Source organism: Podarcis tiliguerta (assembly GCF_965153285.1).
Source record: "Podarcis tiliguerta genome assembly, chromosome: 2".
Classification (NCBI taxonomy): Eukaryota; Metazoa; Chordata; class Lepidosauria; order Squamata; family Lacertidae; genus Podarcis; species Podarcis tiliguerta.
Window position 1 is genome coordinate 119,729,000 of NC_139535.1, and position 20,308 is coordinate 119,749,307.

Sequence of the window (20,308 nt, forward strand, 5' to 3'; positions counted from 1 at the left end):
AAGTTCTAATAGGTCCCAGGGGCTGGTATGAAGATATATTAAGCAGCCCCTTTGCTGAAGCTTAGCAGGGCTGCATCTGGTCAGTGAGGATGGGTCAGGAATTCTCTGTATGGTACTTTGAGGTCTACCCTGGGAAAAAGGTAAGGGATGTGTAACAGACAACAAAAGAAACCACCATAAAGCAAAACTAGCTGCCATTGTTAGAAAGGACCATCTTTAATATCTTCTTTTTTCATTTCCTTCTACAGTAACTCACCAGAAGCAAAATGGCTTCAGAAATAAGCATTTGTGCCCTCTAAACTCCTTGCCCTTCTCTGGTCAAAATCAGGACTCACTGATTCATCCAGGATGGGGGTGGGAGACTTTTTCAGACTGAGGGCCACTTTTCCTTCTGGGCAGCCTTCTGTGGGCCTCATGCCAGTGGTCAGTGGAGCCAGAGAAACCAATGCTGGACAAGGGAAAGACCAAAAGGGTTTGCCGAGTTCTGAAATCCCACCTGCTGACCGCCATACAGTGGCGGAGGAAGCCACTCGGGCACCCGGGGCAGCGTGCCGAGGGGCTGCGCAAGCCGTCCATAGGGGCGGGGCACACCGCAGGGAGTCTGCCTGCCTCCTCCCACTCAGCCACCCTACAGCAGGAAGGCAGTGGGCCTATGTAGGCGGAGCTGATGCACCCAAGCCACCGCTTCTCTCCCAGGTATTCATTATACTATCCATACACAAATATGATGCATAGGAATGTGTGAACTTCCTTTAGCTGCCTTTGCAAGTGTTAACACACACACACAAACACACACTTCCAAAGCAGTTATGGCACTGGGAAATGTCACTCAGAGCAGGCACTGAACTTGTCAGACATTAAATTGTAGAGATAAGTTTGAAGGTATTTGTGGCCAATACCCGGGACTTACGGCAGCAGGGGCAGAGGAAGGGGGGAGGTGGGGGCGGGCTGCCCCATGTGTCACCACTGAGGGGGGTGACAAAATGCCAGGCAGCACTCACCGCGGGGCCTGCAGAGTACCCAATCCGCCACCCCTGTCCTTCCACTGTGTCTCCCACGTACCGTACTTCTACAAGGCAGTTTATTGTGGACCCCACGCTGCTCATACATGGCAAATTTTGCACAATACTCACACAGCAGAGTCCTCATCAAAATGACACCCCATATTATTTTATGATGTAATCCAGAATGCACCATTTCTATGGAAAATCCGATGTGTAAGAAAGGCCCACGCATTGTTGGGGGTTGCTTTGGACATGTTTTCATGTAAATGTGTTTATATTATAATATGCTTTCACCCATGCGCATGCTTGGAGATCAAGCAACTAAGAAGTTAAACTACAAATGATAATGATGGTGATTAGGATTATCAGGGTTAAAGGAGGAGTTGTCAGTTGGCATTTTGTGGATGTTGCGAAAAAACTTGCATGCATGAACATCAACTTAAAGAACAGCACATGGTATTGCAGCATAAGCTCTCGTGGACTCAAGTCCACTTCATGAGATGCACTTTTCTTCAGAGAGTTTCTTCCTGCCATAGCACTGGCACAGTGGCATGGCATGGGTTGCAGGCACCTGGGGCAGGCAAGCTGCTGCCACAGGACCACCCTCCCTCCAGAGCCAAGCGGGGACATGCTGTGCCGCCTGCCCACCCGCACAGTGGGGAGCCCAGCCAGCCAATGCAGCCCTTGGCAAATGAACCCCCTGACATCCATGGAGAGGACTGGGGTCACCCCCTGCCCACCTCCCTCCATTTGTGCCTGCTCACTGTGGGCCTGGGCTGCTCCTGCTGCCATCTGGAGAGCTTGGTGTGCCAAGCACAGAGTGAGCAAGCACTGACCAGGTGGCCATTTTGCAAGGGGACCAACCTTGGTGTGGCCTGGAACCCCCAAGAGCTGAAAGGCAGCAGACAGTGAAAGACAGGGAACAGGGGGACAGGGTCTGCCAGGACATGCCTGGGCAGCAGCGGCAGCTACCCAACGGGCTGCTCTGCCACCTTCCCTGGGGCAGGACGTGGAAGCCAATGCCTTTGTGGATGCACCTGGTTGTACCCCTTCAGAATTTTGCACCCAGGGCCACGATCCCATCTCCCCCCCCCCCCCGCAGTGCCATAGCCTTCTACTGTGTGCCTGTTTTTGGTGTGGCTGATTTGCTTTGGCCAGTTGCAATTGATGAGTGCTCCTCTTGGCTTTAATCTGTTAATTAAATAAGCAACTGTATTTGTAAACCGTCCTGGGATCACAGATGACAAGCAGTGGTACAGAAATCAAATCAATAAAACATAGCCTGCTGATTTCAGTGTGGGTGGCTTACCCTGAAGTAAACTGCCTTATTTCATATCTGAGAAGTTTGCAGCTGATGTTATTGCCCCTGGTTACTTTCCTTCCTCCTATTTTCTGTAACAATGTGCTCTATGGGGCACAAGAATGCATTTGCCTGGCACCTCTTGGCACCCTCTGCCAAAACACAGCTTGGCGTCGAAGCAGCCGAAGCAGCTGTAATGTGTGGCAGCAACAGCTGATCTCCATTTTATGACTAGTAACCCCAGTTACAAGCCATGATTTTTCGGTCTGCCTGGAGCTATTTATAGCCGCTCCAAATAGGAAAAAAAGAGGGGCATGAGGAGGAGGCTGCGAAGAACATGTGCAGCTGTTTGCTCCCCTTTCCTGTCGTAGCCCCTGGAGGGGAGATTCAAATATTCCAACAAAACAGGAAGGGGGGGTTGAATGAGGAACAGCTGCTAAAGGGGAGGGAAGAAATGCATCCTATAGGGAAAGCCCAGCAGACTTCAGGAAATAGACAGAGGTCCACAGATGCTTTAAAAAAATAAAAATAAAAAGAGACTTTATTAGGATTCCACCTTGGGATTTAGGGGAGAGCCAGCCAGAGCCTCCACACCCTGATGCTAAAAGGGGGGCTTCCAACACTACAGTTCTATAATTCTATGAAATCACACTAAGCTGGAAATGGATGGACTTTGCAAACTAAACAGAGACTCAGCAGGGAGAGGCAGCTTGGCTCTGATGGCTTCATTCTCTCCACCCTTGCATTACAACCATGCTCACCCCCACCCCACAGACCCCAAAGGAAAAATGGTTTCCCACATTGTGCGCTTGGGTGTGTTTCATAAAGGCCATACCAGAGTTCCATAAATTTTCTTTTTCTTTTAAGTATGCCTTAGGAAATGGGCCAGGGCAGAGCACTAGATCTCCCTCATTGGATTTCTACTGGTGAATAGTACAACAGCTAGTCTTACCCTTGGCATATTATGAAGCATTCGTTTCGAGTTAGGGTTGCCAACTTTTCTACCTGTTGCTGTAGCTGGGCATTTAGCCTCAGCTAAGCAAGCAGATTTCAGCAGGGGAAAATCTGCAATGCTCCCCTGCTGATGTCTGTACATCTTAAGTGGCTGTTTAAAGGTACAGGAACAAGCCTGGTTGGTTCAGTGCCTCCCCCCCCCCCCCGCCAATTAGTTGGCACCTCTATTTTGCCCAGTGCTTCTCATCTGTATCTTTTCTACCCCACCATTTCAAAAGTACCCAGCGTATTGAGTGTGTTTCTTCTCAATGACTTTCCTTTCTCTCTTATTCAGCTTCTGCTTTCCCTGTGCTGCTGCCTTTTTGACTGCCCCCCCCAACAAATAAAACAACCCACAAAATCTTCTGAGTTGTGCACTGACATGTGCAAGGTGACCGTGTCTGTGTGCAGATGGAGAGGGAAACCTGGGGAGTTGGTTGGATGGTTCCTGCAGAGCGATAGCCACCAGGAGACCCCCCCCCCCGTCTGATGGCTGGGATGGGGAATCCGGAGTCCTCCAAATGTTGTTGAACTACAACTCCAATCATCCCTGACCATTAGCCATGCTGGCTGGGGCTGATAGGAGTTGGAAGCCCCCCCCCCAAAAAAAAATCTGGAGGGCCACAAATTCTGGGAGCTCCCCCCATTTTCATATTGTTTAACATCTACATGAAACCACTAGAAGTTATTCAGCCTTCACAACTCACCAACCAAGCCTCTGTGCAGAGGAAGTTCTGTAACTTTGGTGCCGCAAAAGAAAAAACCTGTCTCGGGTCCCAGCCCATCATTCCTCTGATGGTGGTGGGATGCATAGTAGAGCCTCTGATGCTGAGTACAATGGGTGGACAGGATTCAGTGGGAAGAGGGACTCCTTCAAACATCCTGGTCCCCAAACCATTTGGTGCTTTTAAGGTCAGAACCAGCACTTTGAATTGTGTCTGGAAATGAGTTAGAAGCTGGTGCAGATGACACCAGGTTGTGGCTAAGGCTGATGGAACAATACACAACGTGGGCTCTAGAAACCAGCCTGGCCACCCCATTACGTTGCGGAAAATGCTTCTCACGCTTCCTACATTTCTGTGTCTCAAGCTGCCATTGAAACAGGGCCAGGAAAATAGTGGCAATTCTTGCTCACCCACACAAAGAGAGGTGAAGGAATCTGAAGGTTTCAGGCCAGGATGACCACTTGACCAATTCCAGAAGCTCAAACAGTGGTCATAGACATAGGAAGGCTGCAATGCTGAACCTACTTGCTGAGGGGCAAATTTCCCTGATGTTAGTGGGACACATTTCTAAGCAAACGTGCCTAGGATTGCGATGCCAGGCCCTTCTGCCTCACAGCATCCCTGGCAAATCTCCCAATCTGGGAAGAAAAGAAGAAGCAGGCCAGTGGGTAGAGCTGATACAGATCTCCCAAATCATGAATGGTGGGGAGAATGTCGACAGAGAGGAACGTTTCTCATTGCAAACAACAGGCAGGGCCAGCATCCAAGCTTGGTCTGGTTGGGCACCTGCCAAGGGCCCATATCTGAGCAGGGGCACCATTGAGAAGACTCAGCCTACTGGACTTGGTCTTCTCCATTGCAAGCTCTTGTTCACTTGCCCCTCACTCTTGCTAGCAAACAACAGCTGGGGGGAGGAGCTAACCACTGGACCTGCTTGCTCAGTGGCTGCACCTGGCAAGAAGTGGTGAGGGAGAGGAGCAGCAACAGCTAGCAACAATGGCAAGAAGGGGATAGGCTGATGGATGGGACCTGCTGAGGGTGTCTTGCCTAAAGCCTCCCCCCCAACCCCCCGTCCCCCAATGCTGGCACTGACAGCAGGACTTCATAGGCAGGAGATCAGGCTCCACCAGTCATGGAACTGTGGAGCTGGAAGGGACCCAAAGGGTCATCTTCCAACCCCCTGCAAAACAGCCCCAGCTGCGCTGGCTGGAGTTGATGAGAGTTGTAGTCCAGAATATCTAGAGGGCACCAGGTTGGCAAAAGATGCAGTTGATTCAGAAGAAGAAACAAACAAGTTCTTATTTGCACTTTGCATTTTATCTTTTGTTTTTACGCTGTGAACTGCCCTGAGATCGTTGGATGAAGGGCGGTGTACAAATTTAAGAAATAAAATAACTAACTAAATAATTAGCTTGTAGAATTTTCTGCCACAAGATTTTCTGATCACCTCTAGCCCAGATGGCTTTAACAAAATAAAACAAAAATTGGACAAAATGCTGGAGGATAATTCTATTCCAAATGGGTCTTTGTTGCTCAAAGGTAGTATACCTGATACCAAATGCTGAGGACAAAGCATAGGGGGGAAGGGCTGTTTGCCTTGGTGCCCTGTCTGTGGGCTTTATCTGGTCAGCCAAGATTGGAAAGAGGCTTCTGGACTAGATGGCCCCACAACTGATCCAGCAGCTTTGTTCTTGCGTTTTTAACCCTGACCTGTAGTCCCTGCAGTGTACAGCCTACATCCCTTACCTGCTTGGTGCTGTGAGGGTTAAAGGAAAGCAATGAGGCAGGAAGCAGTTGCATGGAGGAGAAAATGCAAAAGCCCCAAGCCTGCCTCTCACTTTTCCCGCTCTGCACCTGCACTGTGGGTGCTTATCAGATCAAAAGGCAAACCACGTTTCCCATGTCACTGGCAGGTGCAGCGCCTGCCTGCTGGCGCCTTCTTTCTCTCCAGGCTTTTGACACCTGAAGTCTGCTCCTGCTTGTCCGTTTAACATCTCATTTTTGAGGCAACCAGGTCCAGGTTGAAGGTGGCAGCAGGGGTGGGGTTGGGGAGGGAGGAGGAGGGAGAGGGAAGCAAGCAAACGTTGAGCTCTTTAAGGCTCTTTAAGAAGTGCCTTAAATCAGAGAGTGGCCCTGCAGATGTTTTAAAGCACAATGATGAGAACAGTTGAAAACAACTTACAGTTACAGAAAGAAGGTGCATCCTAAAACCTCCCCCCACCCAGGTGTCAAAAGCCAGAGTAAAGAGGAGGCCTTGGCCACAGCCAGGCTGCCAGTGGTAGGAATGATAGAACTAGTAATCCAACAACATCTAGAGAGCCACAGGATCCCCCTCCCCAATGGCTATGCCAGTGAGCTGAGCTCTAGAATTATGGTTGCTAACTCTTAAAATAAAAAATAGCTAAGGAGAGGGACTTGTGGCTGCTGGGAAGGTCTGTGGGCAAAGGCCAGAGAGCCCTGATCATTCATTCATTTTTGCAAGTCTGGGGCAGAGTGGCCAGAGCATTGGACAGGGCTCAAATTCCCACTTAGCTATGAAGCTCACTGAGCCACTTGCTCCTTCTGAGCCCAACCTACCTCCCGGGGCTGCTGTTGCAGCAATAAAATGGGGAGGAGGGAGCTTGAACTCCCTGTGGTAGATTATTGGGGGTGCGCTTGAGAGAGGAACCCAGTTCACAAGCTGCCGTACATTTGGAGTACATTTAAAGCACATCCCACTCTCCCATAGAATCCCAGGAAGCATAGCTTGTGAAGGGTTCTAGGAACTGTGGCACTGTGAGGGGCACAATTCTTTGGGGGAAGCAATGTGCTTTAAATGTCTGGTGTGGCTCTGGTTGGTAGATCATGCAGTGGGAGTAAGGGTTTGACTGAAAAACAAAGTAGATCTAACAAGCCTGATATTTGCCTGTCCCTGGGTCTAGGATGCCAACAAATCCCTCCAGAGAGACCTATTCTTTAACTGGTGAATTCAATACTACCTGTCCAAAATTCTCAGTGTGGTAGCTGTGAAATATTGTGCACCTTGCCAGTGAAAACTAAATGGCTGATTCATATCTACTGGTGGATGGATGTTGAGGGAAGGAAGGGGATACGGCATTTCAACCTGCCAGTTCTTCAAAAGGAGCGATGCCAGTGAACGAGTTGTCAGGGAGTCAAACTGGGGTGCTTGGGGGGGTATACTCTGAGAAAGAGCAACAACTTTCTCTCCTGCATCCCATCTCTTCCCCACTCCAGTCTCTTCCCAGGGGAGGGAGAATGCAGCACCTTATCATGGGTGTAGCCAGGGGGTGCGGGGGGGGGGGGAGCAGCTGCCCCACTAAATCAAATAAATAAATAAATAAAAACACTGAACTCAGTTGTGTCACAGATAACTTGGTTTTGCCCCCCCCCCCAACATAAAGCCTGACACCCCCTAAAATAATTCCCGGCTCCACCCAGGCACCTTATGTATTTCTTTTTCACTGTGGGAAGAACATCCATGAATTTTGGCTTTGGGACAGCTATAGATATATTCCAGAAGCCAGGAGAGAGAAGGTGTGAAGGGACCAGGCAGAATGACAGGCCTGGGGAGAAATGAGGCTTTTGTACAAACAAAAGCTATGGCTTGACATCGATGTCTTCTTCATTGCTACAGCTCATATCCTCTCCCTCCAAACTCTGGTGCATCAATCAAAATTGGGAAGGATAAAAGAGAAGCACGGCAGAGACTCAGTGTCTGCTCAGCTTTCTCCATTGATGAACCATGGCTTGGCTGCTTTGGGGACACCACTAGATTGTGACTTTGGGACTCACCTCAGGCAGCAGCGTTGAGTGGTTTGCCAGTGCCCGGGGGGGCACGTGGGCACTGGGGGGGGGGCACAGAGCGCAGGGTGAATGGAGCCTGCTGTGCCACCCCAGCCCTTGCTGCCGCCGTCAGAGCAATCCCCCACCGGAGCAGAGTGGACTTCCTGACTCCTCTCTAGCATTGAGACCGTGTGCACCATCAGACTTATTTCCTGGTATGCTGAGGTTCAGGACATCAAGCATGCAATGGGGAAACAGTGTGCCTACTGCCCCATATATGGCTTGGCTTTCACTGTGTTGACCTCTGTAAAGACGTAAGCTCTGGGTCTTGCCTTCTGACCATATGATGCCCAAAGCACCCCAGTTTCAGACCTCCCCAGCACTCTGCTGAGTAACTGTGGCATCTTGGTTAACATGTCAACTTTCTGGGTCAGGCAGATGGTCTGAAAAAAATAATTGACATACACTTCAGTTCCTTTGTTTTGAGTAATGATGAATAATAGTGTTGAGCAGCAAACTCCCTTCAACCCAGAATCGAATTGGCAATTATGAATACTTGGAGTATGAAATAATTGTCTGGGTTTTTTGCACACCGCCCTCCTTTTCCAGGGTGTCTGTGAGTCCCTACAATGCTGCCTGGGGCATCTAGCATGGAGGCAGCATGTTGCCTAGATGACTAGGCTGAGGATCCCTCATTGAGCATCCAAGTCGTAAAATGGGAGGCTCATCCCCACCCCCTGCAAAATGAATGACATAAGCGAGCCTCTGTGAAGCTAATGCACAATAATCTTTTCCTTGGTGGAGTAAGCAAGATTTGGGACATCTCCCTGACCCACATACTCAGGGCTTTGGCTCAGGGGTAGGCAACCTAAGGCCCGTGGGCTGGATGTGGCCCATTCACCTTCTCAATCCGGCCCGCGGATGGTGCGGGAATCAGCGTGTTTTGACATGAGTAGACTGTGTGCTTTTATTTAAAATGCATCTCTGGGTTATTTGTGGGGCGTAGGAATTCATTCATTTTTTCCCTTCAAAACATAGTGAACCAGCCCACGGCTGAAAAAGGTTGCTGACCGCTGCTTTGGCCTGATCTGCTCAGTTGTGGGTCTTTTGCTTAGCTAGGGCAGGACCCCACCTGAACAGCTACCTATCCTAGGGTTGGGATTTAGCAATCTTCATGGTTGGGGCTGGAGTAAAAAGTGGGTGGGGCCAAAGGTGGGCAGGGGCAGCCCTGTCTTTCCATTTATTTCTCTTTCCTGCCCTCTTCGCTAACCCCCTTCCCTGCTCCTTGTCACCCAAATGAAACCAAGCAGATGGCTCTATGCACCCGCCGATCCCTGCATGATTCAATTGCTTGCATGCTGGCAAAGCATGACCTGGGGCCATACCTGATTTTTCCTCCCCAAATTTTGAATTTCCTTGACCAACTGCAACACGCTGTTCTGTGAGTGACATACTCCTTTTTAAAAGTTCTAACTTAAGAAAATAAGAAGAGCCCTGCTGTGTCAGGCCAGGCATTGATCTCGTCCACCACCCTGCCCTCGCAGTGCTTGGAGGAAGCACACAAGCAGGACAGGAGGGCAACAACCTTCTCTCCAGTTGGGGTTCCCAACAAATGTTGGTCAAATCAACTACAATTTAATCTAGGGTAGGGGTTAAATCACTCAACTTGTAATTGGTATTGTAAGGGTGATTTAGTGGAGTGTTTGGCTAGAACCGGAGAGGACTTGGGCTCAAATCCCTCCTCTGGCATGAAGCTTTTTCACCTGTTGTTTTCCAGCCAAGGATGATGTGGCATCCAGCCAGGTAAGGTGAGAAAAGGCCCACCCGTTGTCTGTATGGCAACAGGGAGGACATGCAAATGGAAGCTCTTAACTGGCCAGCATCTTACAAAGAGACTTGTCTGATCCATTCAGTGTAGATTCTAACCTCAAAGGCCTGGAAGGGATCCACAGATGTCATCCTGACTGACCCCGCAAACCAAAACAATTATATACATGCCTATTTTAAAATAAGCCGCATCAACTGCAGCGCTCCCAAGTGAGTGAGTATAGGATTGTAGCCTTGGGCTAGTCACTATCTGCCATTCTGCATCCTTGGTGGAAAGCGGAGGGATATAAATATAATAAAATACATAAATGATAAAACAAACTCTCTTCTGAGCATTGGTAGAGCATGAAGCTCTTCATCTCAGGGTTGTGGGTTCAAGCCCCGTATTGGGCAAAGAGATTCCTGCGTTGCAATGGGGGGAGGGGGGCTAGACCCGATTACCCTTGGGATCCCTTCCAAATCTACAATTCTGTGATGCTACATAGGAGCAATGGCTACCAGCTTTAGCGTGCTTACTAGGATAAATGCACATAGGTTTGCAATATTCTTCTCCTAAAGTACAAGCAGAGAAAGAGTTTCCAGGCAAGGGAGCTCTCCTCTGAAGGCACCTGGCCATTAGGAGCTGGTGAAATGTGTGTTCTGGGCCTGCTCTTTTTAAAAAGGTTTTGGCCTCGTTGCTGCGTTTGAGGGAAACACCCACACAATTGACAAACTTTTCTAGTAATCCTATGTTCTCTGAGAATCACACTTTTAGGTAGTGTGGAAGTGTGCCAGCAATTCTGAGACATCCATATGTGACCAAGAGAGCCCGAAGGCTTGGGAAAGTGCTCTGTGTGGCTGCGCTGCATCTTTTAGGGCTTCATTGACTGGGCAGCGTGGGTTTTCTGAGCAATTCCACAAATAGCTCTGTCAAAACCCCTCTGCTCCTGACACAAATGTTGCCTTTTTTATTATTATTGGCAGGACTTCTTCTGATTGCTTCTGCGCTGGATACTTTCTGGGTAATAACAGCTCTCTGTTTACTCACTTTTTACAGAATGTCTTCACTACATCATTAACCCCCTCCCCTTGTATTGCCGTCCCCCGGTTCAGCTTCCATTTTTGTTCAGTGAGTTTCAGTGGGCCTTACTCCCAGGTAAGGGTGGGGGGGGGCTATAGTGTTTAATCTAGGCAGCCAGGGCTCCTCCGGATGACAAGATCTTTTTACACCAGGTCAGTGAGGACCACTTGCTTTTTAAAATTCTCCCATTCATACAGAACTCCCTGTGCACTTTTGGACTGTATCTGTTGATTTCCCCCTCTGTGACAAATAACTGGGGTCAAATAAGTGCTGTTTACTTTTTATAATACATGGAAGATGGATCTCCCTCAGGAGATTCTGGACTCTCCTTCCTTAGAGGTTTCTAAGCAGAGCTTGGATGGCCACCTGTCTTGGATGCTCTAGCTAAGATTTCTACATTGCAGGGGGCTGCACTAGGAAGATGAGCCTTGGGGCCCCTTCCAGCTCCGTGATTCTATGTTTTTCTGCTTCAACAATATTTCACTATGGCCCTATCATTTTAAGTAATTGTATTTTGTATAAATTATTAAAATAAAACGTTCTATTTACAAAAAAACAAAACATTTATATAGCTACCTTTCTACTGGTAGGATGGGGGGAGCATGAACGTAGCCAGGATTTTTGTTAGGGAGGGCAGAACCTCATATTTGTATTGATTTTTATTGATTTGTACTTATGGGGAGGAGCTGCCCCCCTTAGCTACACCCATGAGGGGCACAGGAAGGAAACAAGGTCAGAAGAGGGCCATGGTCAGAAAAAGGTTAGGAAACACTGGATTACCCTGTGGATCTTGTTCTGTCTATTCATGCCAGTAGCTCGTTGGTGTGGGTGGCACCCGTACTGATTGGATCTTGCGCTCATGTGATTGGATGCATGAATGCTGCATGCTCCCAATAGGATTGTGACATACCAGACCAATATTCCTTGCATTGCATGATACTCTGGTCTCCTTTATAAAAACAACACCAAAACGAATGATTAAATTTTATTTTGGCTCCACTTGCCACACCTACGGTACTTGTTTGAGACCATTTCAGGCATCTGATGATGTAGGGTTGTCATACTTCAAAAAGTGAAATTTTGAGCTAGTTTTAAGGAAATTCTCCAAAATGTAGACTCCTGACATCAGCTGCCATATGACTGGATTTCCCCAGACATTTTTAGCTATTTCTGCCCAGACACAGCTTCCGACTGCAGTATTCCAGCTGTGTCTGGGAAATTCCGGGCATATGGCAACCCCAGATAATGTGGTCTCTGGCTCACAGAAGCTTATGTGACACAATACACTTGCTGCATCATGCAACTTCTTGTTGATTCAGGGTGAGTGGAAGGTGGACGAGTCCAGCTCTACTGTTTGGCAGGGCGATGTGACTCTCTCTCTCTCTCTCTCTCTCTCTCTCTCTTGTCATGGCTCTTTATTGGTTTCATTAGATAGTACATGTATTCCATTCATCATCAACAAATATCATAGAAAAGAAAAAAAATCATGAAGAAACACCCCTACTTATTAAAAATATTCAACACCATGTATCTCTGTAACTTTAAATCATAAAGAAATAATCGTCTACTTTTCTAATGTGACTTCTGTCTACCTCACTGCAGGACCATTCTTTCTTTTTTAACTGCATCCTTTTTCACCTTATCAATCACCATCATCAAATAAAATACATTATCCATCTTTCATGCAATTTGCAAAAATTAAGCAAAGCACACTAAAGATTTTATTTGGGAGCAATGTTTTTTTAAGTACCCTCTATAGCGCTCCCACTCATTTATAAACTTTTCGTTTATTTGATTCCTGATTATTTCTGTCATCTTTGCAAGTTCCAAATACTCAAAGAGTTTTATCCTCCATTCTCCTCTCGTTGGAGTTTTCTCTCTCTTCCAACCTTTAGCAATCTTAAGCATTCTTGCTGCTCTTGTGTATAGGAATATCCTTCTCTTATTGTAAATGTTTGTTTGAATTTTTTTAAAAAATCCTCACCACATGTGTTACATTGTTCCCTCAGCCTGTTTGCACCTCCAGCATATGTTTAAATTTGTTTTGTACATTTTTGGCAATTTGCTGGGGGTCATGTGCCATCTATAAAACATTTTCATGAAGTTTACCTTGTGTTTAACAAACAGTAAACTTTAGAAATTTAGTCCACAATTTTTCCCAAGCATCCATCTGAATGGTATACCCAAAATCCTTTGACCATTTAATCGTTGCTTCCTTGACTTCTTCCTCTTTTACTTTCCAATCTAGCAGGAGTCTATACATTTTAGATAATAGTTTCCTTTTATTTTGTATTAAGTCTTTTCCCAACCTTAAAACTTCTATCGCAAATCTTTTTCTTCTATCTAATTTTAAAGTGTCATTTATTTGATGGTACTGCAGCCAGTCCATGAAACGATGTCTTATTTCTTCAAACTTTCTCTATTTTAATTGGTTTTCTTCCTCCTCTAATATTTCTTTATAGGTTGCCCAGTTTCCCCCCGTATGTTTCCTCTTTACTGAAATGGCCTCTAGGGGGATAACCACCAGGGTGTTTTTTGTTTTAATAGGTTTTTATACCACACTGTATATAATGATTTCCTTATTATATGATTCAGAAAGCTCTGTGTACTTTGACTTTTTCATAGCCTATGTAAGCATGCCATCCAAATCTATTGTCCCATCCCTCCAAATTCAATAAATCTGTATTCTGCAAGATTATCCACTCTTTTATCCAACATAGGCAGGATGCTTCATAGTAAAGTTTCAAGTCTGGCAATGCAAAGCTCCCCTCTATTCTTAATATCAATTAATAATTTATGCTTTATCCTGGGTTTTCCCCCCTGCCAAATAAAATTTGATAAATCCCTCTGTCATTCCTTGTGACCCCCTCAATGCAGCTGATTTTGAGTATGCAGAAAGGGTAGCAAATAGATCGTTCTTTATTTAATTTTCTCCCTTTTACTCCCTGGGACAGTTGCTTGTGAGGTTTTCTGCCTCAGATGCCCCAGGCCTTGGGTACTGGGCAGCTTCAGCTGAACACTTTTCTTGACTCTGGGAAGCTCTTTTGGTTGAACTCTCTGATTTAGAGGCCTGATCAGAGCAAATAACTGTGGTGTAGTTTGTGATGATAAAAGTGGCAGCTAATGTATGTGGGATTATAGGGGAACATATGAGCTGGCAAGGAGGATCACAATTTATTTGGCTGGCTCGTTTCGAGAGAATGCCGGAGCCTTAAGTGAATTTCCATTCCTGGGTTTGGGGATTTGGCACAAGGACACAGGAGGATTGCAGCAGCCCTTACTCAGGCTTTGCATAGTTGCTTTGTGGTATTATGATGATGATGATGATTATTCCGTTTGTGTGTATAAGTGAATCCAGAAAAGAAATGGAACTTAGCAAAGCCAGGGATTGTTGAGATCCTGGGCCACAAAGACAGGAATCTCAGATAAACCATTGACACACAGAGCATTTCCCTTTTCTGGATAGGACTTTGGCCAAACAAAACAAAAAACTCTTTTCCCCCAGCAGGAAGTCTCGCTCAAAGGCTTTTGTTGGGACCAAGTGTAGATGCTGATCACACACAAACTGGGGAGTCTGATTTGGAGAGAATTATCTCTACACAGAATCCTTTGCCCTGTTCAGCTGTTCAGAGATGTTCTGTTTACCCCAACATCTGGGTCAGGGGCCATAGCTGAATTATTATGGAGCAGATGATACTTTCATGCAGAAGGTCCCAGACTCAGCCCCTGGCATCTCTAGCAAGAAGGATCAGGTAGCAGGTGCTGGGGGAAACCTCCCTGTCTGTACAATACCCTGGCGAGCAGCTGCCAGTCAGAGTAGGACAATACAGGGCTAGACAGACTGATGGCATAAAGCAGCTTCTTAAATTTCCAACAGGGATGTAATCTGAGCTAGGGTTTCCCAGGGCTGGACTCTAGATAGAGCCTGATCAGTTTTACCCTACCCTTCTTTCTTAAAACAATAAACATTTCAGTTGCCAAAGCTAAAGGTCACTCCGCTGAAAGAGCCACTGTGAGCTCTCTCTATTTTTAATTTTTTTTTGCAAAGTCTTCTTTGCCCATAGTTGTTCCGACTGAACAACTGAAAGGAAAGAAGGCAGTTTGAAAGAAGGCTGGCTTGCGCTCATCTGAGGCTCACCTCTGGCCCTACTGGCTGGGATGTGGGACTGCTGGCCCTCTAGATGTTTGTTGGACTAAAACTCCCATATTCCTGACCATTGGCCAGGCTGGCTGGGGCTGATGGGAGCTGGAGCCCAAGAACGCCTTCAGGGTCACAGACTTTTTCTCCTGGGCTGCTCTAAAGCCTGTGGAACAAAATAAATGTGTGTACACGGCAAAAAGGAAAGCAAAGGCTTCCTCAAAGCATAGCAAGTCTTTTCCAAACTACATTCTAATTTCCGCTGGAGGAGGGATCTTTTTTATACATCATTAGTGCTGTTCTGATCCTTTTGCAAACAAAAGGGAAAAGACACATTCAGAACCTGGGAATTGGTGGGGGTGGAAATCGGGGGGGGGGGGGCGCTGCTGTCTCTTCTCCCTTACTCCAAAGTGAGCCCAATTAAAAGACTTTGGGCAGCATCTGTGAAAGGGGTTTGCCAGTCTGATCTTTTTATTATTTCACTGATATCCCACGTGAAGCTCATCCCACACAACCACTGACCCAGTGAAATTCATGTGGGAGTGGGGAGGCTTGAACCCCAGTCTCCCAGGTCAAAGTCTAACTCCTCCCACACTGATCTGTCCTAGGATTATCAACCTTTGCCAGCCCAGCTACTTGAGATCCTTTGAAGACGCGGAGACCCAGATTCAAATCCTCACTCCATCATGAAGCTCATTGGGCGACCTTGGGCCTGCTGCACTCCCAGTCTAACCTGCCTCACAGGGCTGCTGTGATGATAAAATAGGGGAGGAGAGCCATGCATGCCTGGGGGAGGAAGCTTGATGCCCCCCCCCCCAGATGTTGTTCCTTAGAGGAAAGGCAAGATGTAAGTACAATAAATAAAATAATAATAATAATAATAATAATAATAATAATAATAATAATAATAATAATAATAATAATTTATATCCCGCACATCTGGCTGAGTTTCCCCAGCCACTCTGGGCGGCTTCCAGTCAAGTGTTAAAAACAATACAGCATTAAATATTAAAAACTTCCCTAAACAGGGAAGTAAGTGGAAGTGCATTGTGTGTGTGGTCATATCACACGCTCAGGTTTGTGTGTTCACTGACACAGTCCTCTTGAAATGCGTGTGTTTGTGTGTGCACATATTTCTATCTTGGCTCATGCTGTCCTGCGTAGCTGTCTGGGTGTGTCGATGGCTTACAGCCGTCTGTGGTCTGCAGCTCACTTTGCAAGGCCGGGATGATACCCAATTGCCCACAAGGCCCAGAGGATCTGGTTTCTAGTCATGCTCTGAGCTGGATTAGTTAATCACAAACACTGCAAATCCCCGTGCACTTTCCCACGGCCTGATCTTGGGGCTCATCCCAGCTCTGCTTCATAATCACTCCCTCTTTCCAGAAGCAAAGGTGGGGGGGGGGGGAATGCACCATAAACCAGCCTGAGCTGCAGATGAAGCCTGACAGGAAGCAGAGCAAGGGCAGGAGCCCAGCAGCAGAGCAGCAGCTTTGCATGCTGAAGGTCCCAGGTTCAATCTCCGGCATCTCCAGGTAGGGCTGTGAGAGTCTTCCTGTCTGAAACTATGGAGAACAGCTGCCAGTCAGTGTAGACAATACTGAGCTAGGGGAACCAACTGTCTGATTTGGAATAAGCCAGTTTCCTATGTCCCCATGTTCAGTCCAGAGATGAAAAGGTCCCGCCTTAAGAGTGGGGTATGTGCAGTGATTTTAGACTCTGGACTTCCTGGCCTTATGAAGGGGACATGTTAAATGGTGTTTTCCAGGGCCCTCTTACTCATTCTACTCAGGGGTCCCCCAGATCTCTGCTCCAAAGTCCTTCTCTGATACGGCCACTGGGAACCTCAGGGCAAAACAGTGGGACATCCCAATGCACACATCTGAGAAAGTCGTCTTTTTGAATGCATGAGGATTGGGCCATTACTTCACCTAGAAATGCTCAGCTCGGCTCTGACCAGGGAACACACATACTCCACCAGTAAGCTGCAGCTCCTCCCTGGCCTCTGTTGTTATAAACCAGATCATCAGTAAGAACCATTTTTGCATGTAACCAAGCCCAGAGGGAGGGCTGGCTCCCTCAGGCATACTGCAGTCTCCCTCTGGTCCCAAGCCCCACCACTGTGCAGTTTCAGGGTAGCACGACCACTGTGGCTGCCCCGACTGCAATGCTGCAGTGCTGCAGAATGGAGTGTGAGTGGAGGAGGGCTCCGAATTTTAGCATCGCACAAGGTGCCACTGAAATCTGAGAGCCCAAAGTTTGCCACCAACCGCCCCTAGGGAAAAGGCGGATGAACAAGTTTGCAGGAGCAGCTGCTGATCCTTCTGCTCATACCCACGGCTTTCTGGCGCTCGGAGTGGATGAGCAAGTGGCAGGAGGAGCAGGGACAGGAGTTACAGGATCCAAGCGGTCAGCAGCAGGGGCCCCTTCCAAAGCGCTGGACTGTGGCAGCTGCCTGGTGAGACTGACTCTGCAAGCTCCATTTGACCCTCTTGTCCATTAAGAAGAAAACTTACTCCCGCCTTCCAGGACTCCAGAGTTCTGGCTACTGAGTGCAAAGGCCCTGGGATGAGTGACAGGCATGTAGCACTTGAGAGCTAAACTGTAATAGTTGTGGAAGTCTTTATGCCAGGAGGGGAGGACCTGTGGCCCTCCAGATTTTGCTGGTCTCCAAATTCCGAAACAATTACCAGCTGCAATTAGACAGACGCCTTGCATCAGGATGTTTAGGCATTTACTTGAAGACTTTTTTAAGAAAGCTTTTCATGACATGTGGCCCATTTATTTATGGGATATTGATTTTACACCTATAGAAATAGTTTCCTTGTTTTTAGACTTCATACAGATGGCTTTATTGTGTTTAGAGTTTGTTAGGGGGTTTTTCTGACTTGGTTGTCGAACTTAATCTGCTCTGGGAGTCCGTTCGACTCCCGGAATGGTTCGAAAACCGAGGTGCGTCTTCCGATTGGCTGCAGGATCTTCCTGAACTCAATCAGAAGCCATGGAAGCCACACTGGACATTCAGCTTCCAAAAAAGTTCACAAACCAGAACACTCACTTCTGAGTTTGCAGCATTTGGGAGCCAAAATGTCTGAGTACCAAGGCATTTGACAACCAAGGTATGACTGTATTTCATTTTTATCTTGTTGGCCCCTGCTTTAATGACTTCAGGCTGTGAAGCACTTCATAAATTTGAAATATAATGATGGCAGCCTCAGCTCCCATCAGTCCCTGACCAGCAGGTCTACAGACTATGATGGGAGTCGTAGTTGCGCAGCATCTAGTAGGGTGCAGATACCTCTTCTCTGTTTTATGCCCAGTGAACAACATGTTATGGAAAGCGACATACAGTGTCAGGCAGACAGGTCTAAGAGACACATGATCTATCAGATCTGCTGCCACAGCTGTGGAACTTCCTTCCCTGTGTGCCAAGATCTTACTCCTACTCTTTCAAATCAGCAAGTCAACTGATTGATTGATTGATGGATTGATTGATCAATCAAAGGCTTTTTAATTGACAAAAATATCATAGCTGTCGAGGGATGAAAGCAGGCAACGTGCCAACTCACCCTCTGATGGGAACACTTCATCCATCCCTGCTGATCCATCGTATCTAAAAAGGCAAGGGAGGGATTTATTTCTGCCAAGCCATGTTCTCTGCCTGCTTGCCTCACCCCACCCACCAACACTCCACCTTCTTTTTATCACAGCAGTTGGAAGACAGTTGAATGTCTCCTTAATCACAGAGGGTGAGGAAAGCTTTGCTTCTGCAGATAAGGAAGCAGGACCCTTTGGAACCTCTTCAAAATCTGCATGTGGACGTGCAAGATGGGGAGGCTGTGCGCCTGACAGACGGCGGACACAAGCAGATATCCAGGAGCTGTGTTTTTGAGGTCAATTTACCGAGTCTCTCTGCTGTTATCTTTGTTTCTGTATTTGTTCCATTTTTTTTTAGCAGGGGGGTAGTCTTATCAGCTAATTCCTCCTCATGTTTACCTTACGCGCTTGGCGGAGAAGAGCTCTTTGTGGTTAAAGTAGAGCTGCACCACAGGCAAGCCTTGGCTGAAGAAGGAACATCTCAAGATGTCTACCTGGGAATGTGTGCTGAGCCCTCACAGAAACCTCTGTACTGCAGCTAGTGCATGTAAGGAAGCCGAAGGTCAAAAGTCAATTCCCTAAGGTTTTGGAAGGCTCAATGCATTTGAGAAGCTGTGACCTGAAGCAAGGATCGGGGGAGGGGACGGGACAGACCTGTGGGTCTCCCAGATGTTTTACTCCAACTCCCACAGCCAGCATGGCCCAATGGTTAGGGTTGCTGGGAGTTTTAGTTTAGCCACATCTAGGGGGTCCCCGCACCTGCTGTACTGGAGTAAAATATGTTCCAGAGTCATCTGGCACAGGGCCCTAACAATTTATCAGGCTATTTGTCCATTCAGCCCATCTTGCCTTTTCTGTCTTGCAGAGGCTCTCCACGAAGATCTTAAGCAGAGGTTGTTCACATCACCATCTACCTGAGACCCTTTTGAAAACACACACCTGAGAATAGCAGGGACTGAACCCGGGCTCTTTAGCAAGGACTGGAAAGCTTATGATCACTCATAGTGCTAAGATCCCTTTCCCAAGCAGACTACAGTGGTACCTAGGGTTACATACGCTTCAGGTTACAGACACTTCAGGTTACAGACTCTGCTAACCCAGAAATATTACCTCGGGTTAAGTACTTTGCTTCAGGATGAGAACAGAAATTGGGCTCTGGCGGCGCAGCAGCAGCAGGAGGCCCCATTAGCTAAAGTGGCGCTTCAGGTTCAGAACAGTTTCAGGTTAAGAACGGACCTCTGGAACGAATTAAGTACTTAACCCGAGGTACCGCTGTATACTGTAACTCATCAACTGACGTTGATGATGCCCTGGGAAGATGGAGGAGGTTAATCTGTCTCAAGCCAAAAACGGGACTAAGGGATCATCCAGATTTCCTTTTGTGCCACATTTCTAGGTGCAGGTCCAGCCTTTAAAGCGCCATGTCCTGGCAGTCTCTCTCTCTCTCTCTCTCTCTCTCTCTCTCTCTCTCTCTCTCTCTGTGTGTGTGTGTGTGTGTGTGTTTGTGTGTTCTAGCGCTTTCCCCAGGAAAACGCACGTTTTAACTGCTGAATCTGGTCTTTCGCATACTACCGTTTCCTCCGATTCAGTAGTAGATTTTGCTGGGACAAAAAATAAAACTGCTTGAACACAGAGCCTGAAAAGCATGGCAGCAAAGGAAGCCTGGATGAACCCTCAGTTGAGGTGTGCTCTGTTGAGCTCGGAGGATGCGGCTGCTGCTGCATCCTGAGAACCTGCTTCAGAAGTGGTGCAGGGCAGAAGCTCCACGCCGCTTCTGAGCTGGGCCCTGTGCTTTCTTTGCACTGGAAAAGCAGCAGTGTGGATGAGCCCTCCAAGAAGCAGCTGGGACACGAGGTGGAAAGGGAGGGAGAGAGGAAAGAA

The 20,308-nt window shown here is 47.4% G+C and overlaps 1 long non-coding RNA gene across 1 annotated transcript; it reads left to right on the forward strand.

The window, feature by feature from the left end:
• Positions 1-19,614, forward strand: LOC310671931. The gene is made up of 4 exons (XR_014508283.1): positions 1-140; positions 249-696; positions 18,541-18,723; positions 19,293-19,614. It is a non-coding gene; the product is annotated as an uncharacterized lncRNA (long non-coding RNA).
• Positions 19,615-20,308: the final 694 nt, after the last annotated feature.